The sequence below is a fragment of the Ornithodoros turicata genome, chromosome 2 (genome assembly GCF_037126465.1).
Source record: "Ornithodoros turicata isolate Travis chromosome 2, ASM3712646v1, whole genome shotgun sequence".
Classification (NCBI taxonomy): domain Eukaryota; kingdom Metazoa; phylum Arthropoda; class Arachnida; order Ixodida; family Argasidae; genus Ornithodoros; species Ornithodoros turicata.
Window position 1 is genome coordinate 110,714,599 of NC_088202.1, and position 7,164 is coordinate 110,721,762.

The following is a 7,164-nucleotide window of genomic DNA, read 5'->3' on the forward strand; positions in this document are numbered from 1 at the left end:
GAGAGCATATACTGAAATACAGTATGTTGATGGCATAGATGGGTTTCCAGCGGGGATGGGGATCCAGCGAACCGGTAGAATGTAGGAAGGGAGTTGCCTCAGGACAGAAGCCGCCGATATTTCGAACAGAGACTGTTCTTCTTCTGGGCACCGTCCTCATCATTGGCATGGTATTTAAAGGGTTAGGTGTGACGTGTTTAAAGGTTCATGCTCGTTAAGTGTATTGGGGCGTGAAACATTTGCAACGGTGAGGGGGTGCGACTTTGCAAATAACATGTCTATCTGCAGTGTCAAGGTATACTCAATAGCGTTTCTAACTTGCGTTCATGTCAAATACCATGTTTTCAATTCAAGCTATTGTCTAAAACGTGATTATCTGCTTTGTGGAGCTGTAAAAGTGATCGAATTCCTCTGTTATGTGATGAGTGTTGCACACAGACAAATGTTTTGAAAGGGCAGCAGCACGCCGACGATAGAAATACATAACGATTATACTAGTCCCGCATGTTTAGTTTTATCTTGCTGTCAGCACAAGAAAAAAGTTGCTTTCGGAACATGTCACAAACGTCACAAATTTATCCGTCTATCTCCAAACGACGTCCTGGCGATGTTCCTGTGACGCTCAATCCATGGATATCTCTGAGATCTGCAGGCTACTTCTTCCTTCCAAACATCCAAAGCGCGATATCTTGCAGACGTATCTGCGACATCAGAGATTTACCGAGTAAAACCGAAACGCGAATGTCGTTCTGGGACGTCCCATGAGTATCGCATGGATATCCGGATATTCACGACGTTAGCGATCATGTAGGGATGTCCTGGGGATATTAATGATTTACTGGGAAGTTCACATGGATGACACCTCACAGGTACCAAAGAAAGAAGAAAAAAACAACAACAACAACAAACAGTTTCCATGGACTCCCCAGCAGACTCCTACACCTTGCTTTTGTTTGGCGGCGGTAAACCCCGAAGTCGCCATTCCATGCTGCTGCTTTTTGTCTCTGAGGTGAACTGATGCATCCAGGTTTTGTCACATGTGGTGGTGGACTGCAAAAAAAAAAAAAAAAAATCGTCCCCCTCCGATTGAGACCGGTTGAGTAGCTGCTCAGAGACTACCACGCCCGCTCCCTTCTTTGCACAAGTAAGGTGTGTGGGTCCCTGGTTCCTTTACTGTGGGGATTGGCTGAGAAAAGAGGAAGAAGAGACATCCGAAGGGGCGTCTGCCTCATGACGACGAGAAAGAAAAGCACGAGGACAGGTGGTTCGGGTTGGAGAATGATCAAGGCAGTTAGTAGCTCGGACTGAGACCGACAACGGCAAGCCCTTTCAACATCACCACCACCACCACCGGACTGAGACCACCACCATCACCACCATCACCACCACCACCACCGGACTGAGACACAACACTTCGGAAAAAGCCAAACGGTACACAAGAAGCTTCCCGGACATTGAGTTAACGTGTGTACGGGTTGGTTTGACGTGGAACAAACCTTGCTTTATAGTATGTTTGTGTACATTTGGCCCTCATTCTCGTGGCTTATTGGCAAGGAGCGCGGAACCCTAGAGTGGGAGCATATTCTCACAGGTGTCGGTTAACCCATTTTTCATAGACTTTGTGGAACAGTCAGTGCTGGTGAATGATTGTATCCACACTGCCGACAGTAATATTACGCTGGGTTGCAATGTCCCGAATTGTTACACGCCGGTTCTTGAGGACAACTTGCTCAATGCCCGCGATGTTCATTGGCGTGCCTGCAGTCGGACAAACGTGGACAAGTCGGCCCAGGACGCACATTCCCCCAGGGCGTCAGTCGTGACGTTGCCCACCTATGTCAGGCCGACAACGGCGAGCCCTTTCACCACCACCACCACCGCCATGTGGTTCATTCGTCACCATATCCCGCCCCCCGCCAAAGTGTCTGCAACATTCGTACACTCTTTCACTTGACACCATTTGTTCCCCATTCTATTTCTACAATCTTTGCACACACACACACAAAAAATAAATAAATAAACTGAGCAGGTGTGGACGTTCTCCTTCACAAGAAACTTGGTTATGCATCGCCACCATGATAGCTGCCGCTGCTGCACATGCTGCATGTGCCGCTGGCTTAAGAAGGATTGCACTATAGCCCGCCATAATTGCACTTCGTTCTCCGAAAGGTTCATTCAATTACATTTACCAAAAAAGAAGACTAAGTGTTCTGCTGTCAGCCACGTCAATTCCTTCGCTCTATAACTTTGCTCAGTCCTAATATAACACCTCCCTTCCTATAGGAAGGGAGTTGCCTCAGGACAGAAGCCGCCGATATTTCGAACAGAGACTGTTCTTCTTCAAGAACAGTCTCTGTTCGAAATATCGGCGGCGGTTCGAAATATCTCTACCGGTTCGCTGGATTTCTACCCATCTACCTCCCTTCCTATAGGATTGTACAGCTTATTTGTGCTCATTTCGCTTCGGGAAACTCTCGGTACCCATCGTGGCTCTCATCGAGTGCGGACTACAGGCATCAGCAGCTATCACCGGCTACTCGAAGCTGACGTCGCCATCGATCCCGACATACCCCACTGGATGTGTCGCTCTCCTTATTAGAAAGGATACTGTGCACTTTCAAATAGACAGAAGTTCTGCCTGTGGTCCAGACGCAGAATTTGTCGGAGCAAGGGTGATGCTTCCTAATCTGTCTCTCGATGTTGTGTCAGCGTATGTCCATCCGGCAGAGAAGGTCGACGTATCTACCTGCCTTGACCTCATCCGGAGCAGGTGCCCTCGCCGTCTTCTGGTGTGCGGTGACTTCAATGGTCACAACACAACCTGGGGGAGCGCTACAACAGATGCAAGAGGCCGAGAAATCCAAGAAGCTGTGGACAGACTGACACTGATAGTCGCAAACGACGGTTCCCCTACCTTCTACAGGCCCCCAGACAAACACAGTGTCCTGGACTTGAGCATCCACTCACCAGATGTCCCAGTATCTTGGTTCGTTGAAGCAGATACATGGGGAAGTGATCACTTTCCCATATTTATTACACTGAGAGATGACACTGCAACGAAACTCAAAAAAGACAAGATGCTACGAAAAGTTGTAGTCTGGGACCAGTACAGGCGCCAGTTGGAGGCAGCAAAGGGTACTATTGCCGATGATATTCCTGCCTGCGTACTCAGTGCAACCAAGTACTACTCATGCAAACGATGTGACCCTTCTCCTGACCTCAAGTTTCTTAACTTGGTCGCCGCACGCCGCAGGGCACAACGCCGGCAAGAAAATCTGGCACTCGCACAGATCTCGTTCGGCGTATATCAGCCGTCGCCAGGCGGCTCTGCATCGGTCTTCGCCGGCGACAGTGGGCTTCCTTCTGCAGCTCACTTGACCCACGCACTCCAAGGTCCCTTGTGTGGAATACCATAAACGCGATGACAGGAAAAGCCAAGGAAACCCTACTATTTTCGACCCTAGCAGCGCGACTTGGATTGTCGTTGGATGACACAGCTGAAGCTCTGGCCGACTCCCTCATCACTACAGCCGCGCCCCACCCGGGGCCAGACCCGGTGCATCCTACTGCTGCATTCGCCGATGACCCACACGAGCCCTTCACTATGGCAGAACCTACGCGGGCACTGCAATCATGCGCGTCGACGAAGTGCACCCGGAATGGACGGGATCTCTTACCAGGCTCTGAAAAACATGGGTGAAAATGCTAGGACCCGGCTTCTCAGCTACTTAAATGCAATCTGGGAATCCGGTGACATTCCGACCTCGCGGAAGCACTCAGTCGTGGTTCCCATCCTTAAACGTGGGAAGCCTAAATTCCAGTTGTCTTCGTACCGTCCGGTATCGCTCACCTCGTGTCTCACAAAGCTTATGGAACGGCTCGTACAATCTCGGCTACAGTGGTTCCTCGAATCAAACCATGTGTTACCGAGCTGCATGACAGGATTTAGAAAGGGTCTGAGTGCAGCCGACTCTGTCCTCGAGTTTTCATCGACAGCGGACAGCGCCAAGAAGCGTATGCTCGCAATGCTTGCGGTGTTTGTGGACGTTCGTCAAGCTTTCGACAACGTCACCGGCACAGTTGCTGCCAACTGTCTCCAGATTACCGGCGTCACTGGAAGGGCCCTCCGCTTTGTGGTCAGCTTGCTCACTGGCAGAACTGCACAGGTGCGGATAGGTCAAGTCCTGAGCACTCCTCGTTCTGTGGGCGGGTTACCACAGGGTAGTGTGTTGAGTTGAACGCTGTTCAACGTCGTACTGGCTGCTCTGCCGAGGTCCCTCCCAAAGGCCCACCCACGGACCTTTCTATCAATGTATGCTGATGATATAGCCCTCTGGTGCATTGGCTGTAAAATGGGACAAATGAAAACTCAAATGGAGGCTGCTATAGAGGCGACAGCGCACTACCTTGAAAACGCTGGCCTGTCTATCTCGACGGAGATATCCAAAGCCATGATCATCAACAGAAGACGCCGCAGGAAAATCGAGATCAAACTTCGCGGCCATACTATCCCTCATGTCAAGACCCATCGCTTCTTGGGCGTCACCATTGACGAGGAGCTCAGTTGGAGTCCGCAGGTCACGGCTATCAAGTCGACCATCGGAGCCTTCCAAAATGTACTGAAACGACTCCGTGGTACCGACTGGGGATGCTCCTCCAAGGCATTGTGGACGCTACAAAATTCGCTTGTCCTTTCCCGCATACTGTACGCTCTCCCATACGCCCTGCCGCCAGCAACACGGCTAGTTCAGCTCGAGGCAGCTCACCGTATGTGCCTAAGAAACGCTCTGGGTCTCCCGCAGCAATCATCCAGCGAACTTGCCTACGGTGAAGCGGGATCAATGCCCGTTCGTCTGTTTGCTACTGAACGTTTTTTGCAACAGTGTGACAGACTACACAGGTCACACGCTGGGAAGAAGATCATCCGCCGAATACGCCGCGACCGCGGATCTCGCTTCAGGAAACTGGGGAGGTACACCTACAAGATGCTCGTTGGCCCTAGTCCGAGCTCCAGAGAGGAAGAGCCACCGTTTCTTCGACAGGGACAGCAATGCTCCTGCTCTATTCGGGGTCTCAGAAAGAAGTCACATGTCCCAAGCATTGTGGCCAAGGCGCTTGTACAAGAAGCCATCCTGAAAAAAACAAAAAAAAAACAAAAAAACGAGGGTGCACTGGAAACCTACACCGACGGTTCCACCAATCCCTTTACCGGAAGTAGTACGGCAGCGTTCTGGTGCCCTGTACTCGAGCACTCGTGGGGCGGTCGTATCGACACTCAAGTGTCTTCCACCTTAGCCGAGCTCGTAGCCATCAAGCAGGCCTTGGAATTTTTACTCAACGTCGCAGAGAAGAGTGCTATTGTGCTTACAGACTCCAAGTGCTCTCTTCACCGAATATGTAACCCCCGCATCGACGACCCCTTAGCACATACCATACTGGAGATATGCAAACAACTCAAGAACAACGGCATTGCCGCGGGTTTTCAGTGGGTTCCTTCACATGCAGCAATATCCGGCAACGAAACAGCTGGCCGGATCGCCAACAGCTACCACAAGCTTCCTCCTGAGGTCCCTGCATCTCTGGACCCACGGCATAATAGGAAGCAGTTCTCTGTGTACGTCCGAGAAATCCGTCTCACTGCTTATCCGGAAGTGCGGCACTTCTCCCAACCATGCCCCGTGAAGGATCTCAACCGAAAGCGATCTACCCTTCTCCACAGACTCCGATGCAAGTCCGTTATGACACCCGCCTTTCGTTACAAACTGGGCTTCGCGTCATCGCTACGGTGTGAGACGTGTTTCTGTTTTGGTGACCTGGCACACATCATCATGGACTGTGCAGAGTCTCAAGCAGCAAGAGACACCTTGATCTCGAGTTTCAGTGCCTTATCACTTCCCAGTGGCTCTCTAGACGAGATTTTGTACCCGCAGGGTCCCACCCACATCCGGAGAAAAGCGCGAGACGGGCTCCTAGCTTTCGCTTCCTCTGTTTGACTGTCGTGAACGCTTTCCTTATCTCTCCCTTCCTCCCTCCCTCCCTCCCTTTATTCTTACCCCTTCTTCTTACTAATTTCTTTATCTCTGTTTCTAATTTCTCATTTATTTTAATTTATGACCCTGTATACTTTCTCTTTTACTCCCATTCTCCCCTTCCCCTTTCACAAAGGAGTGAAACTTGCCGCCTTGTCTGAGCAGGCAGACCTCACTCCTCTTCCTTAGAACATCACACCACCACCACCACCACCAATTACATTTACTGGCTGATTTTTCTGGAGCAAAAGTGTCGGCCAACCTTGGACGATCTTGGTACGTGACAAGTGCAGACACCTCCCTCTCAGGAAAAACTAGAAAACGTCACTAGTGACGTCATGCCGCCGAAGTCTCTGCAGCTACGTAAGCAGCACAGATCTTTAAAATTCGTTCATTTAATATCTAAGCAGGTTATTTAATATCTGTTAATGTCTTCAATATCTGAGGTGTGCAAAATTCATTCACCGACCGGCCACTGTGGCGTCGCTCATGATCATAGTTGTCTCGCGGCGTAAAGCCAGGAATCGTTCTTAGTGTGTGTAGGGCTAAAAGATAAGCACCTATTTATCCTAGGGAGCTGCTAAGCAAATAAGACATCTGAGGCACGGTCCGCACTTTGTTTTCACGTAAGCCGTCCCAGGAGAACTGTGTGTCTGTGGTACATTGCTTTGACCTGACAGATGCAGTACACAAGTAACTATGCATTTTGTGTGTGTTTTCATTTGATGACAGTGAGCTAGTAGTTTCGTTGCTGAATATACGTTGAGGTAACATTACATTGCATATCTTAGTGAAACGTTAGAAAGTCACATTGTTGGAACATTAACGTCGACCAGCATACGACGTTATCTCGACAGAACAACGTCGAGGGCTCGACGGTTTTCCGCTCGTCTCCGAAAACAATGGGCACAAACCTGTTTCGTCGACGCCTGGGTTGAGCAAATACTTGAGAAAAAACAGCGGAAGCGACGCGTCTATCTTGGCCAGTCGGCATGCCTGCCGGAAGCGGTCGCAGGCACAGCAGTGTGCTCGCGTGGACAGACAATGAAAGTAGCAGGCGACCAAGTTGGCGTACGGACGAAGTGGGCACACGTGAAGAACGTTCTGAGCGATTGGAAGCTCTTTACATCAAAGT

At 50.3% G+C, this 7,164-nt stretch overlaps 1 pseudogene; it reads left to right on the top strand.

Moving 5' to 3' along the window:
• The first annotated feature begins 3,869 nt into the window (after positions 1-3,869).
• On the top strand, positions 3,870-5,993 carry LOC135384948 (uncharacterized; annotated as a pseudogene).
• Positions 5,994-7,164: the final 1,171 nt, after the last annotated feature.